We start from the raw sequence: 961 nt of genomic DNA, 5'->3' as shown, positions 1-961 counted from the left end.
CATAAGTGACTCATTAAAGATCATTGCCAGAGGCACGCTGAGGGCCTGTGCTGCTTCTTTTAGTATCCACGGTGATACTTTGTCTGGTCCAACTGCTTTAGTTGCATCTAGAGTTGTCAACTGTTTCATTACCTCCTCTGCTGTCACCTCTATATCTGATAGTCTTTCATCTAGGGTAACCCCTTCCAACAATGGGAGCTGCTCAGGCTCGGTAGTGAACACTCCATGGAAACTGGCATTCAGTGCCTCGCAGATTTCCTTGTCACTTTCAGTATATGCCCCCTCTGTCTTCCTTAGTCTTGTCACTTGGTCGTTCACCGACATTTTTCTTCTTATATGACTGTGTAGTAACTTAGGTTGTTTTTTCGCTTTGATTGCAATATCGTTCTCATAGTCCCTTTCCGATGTTCGTCTTATGTTAATGTAATTGTTCCTAGCTCTGTTGTATCTGCTTCTGTTGTCCTCTGTTCTTTGTCTTCTGTACTTCCTCCACTCCCGTCTGCTGGCCATTTTTGCTTCCTGACACTGTCTATTAAACCATGGGTTATTATATTCCTTCTTATTTTTTCCATTTACCGTTGGTATAAATCTCTCTTCGGCCTCCTGGCATTTCTGTATGACTAGGTCCATCATATCTTGGACTGTTTTTCCTCTAATTTCTTCCTCCCACTGCACTTCACCCAGATAGTCCCTTATCCTCATATAGTCCCCTTTCCTGTAGTCAGCTCTCCTTTCCCAGATCTCTGACCTTCCCAGATCAGATGTGTGTGTGTGTGTGTGTGTGTGTGTGTGTGTGTGTGTGTGTGTGTGTGTGTGTGTGTGTGTGTGTGTGTGTGTGTGTGTACTCACCTATATGTACTCACCTATATGTGCTTGCAGGATCGAGCATTGACTCTTGGATCCCGCCTTTCTAGCTATCGGTTGTTTACAGCAATGACTCCTGTCCCATTTCCCTATCATA

This window comes from Procambarus clarkii, chromosome 13 (assembly GCF_040958095.1).
Source record: "Procambarus clarkii isolate CNS0578487 chromosome 13, FALCON_Pclarkii_2.0, whole genome shotgun sequence".
NCBI lineage: Eukaryota > Metazoa > Arthropoda > Malacostraca > Decapoda > Cambaridae > Procambarus > Procambarus clarkii.
The sequence above is the reverse complement of the archived record's forward strand: the minus strand, read 5'-3'. Positions refer to the sequence as shown.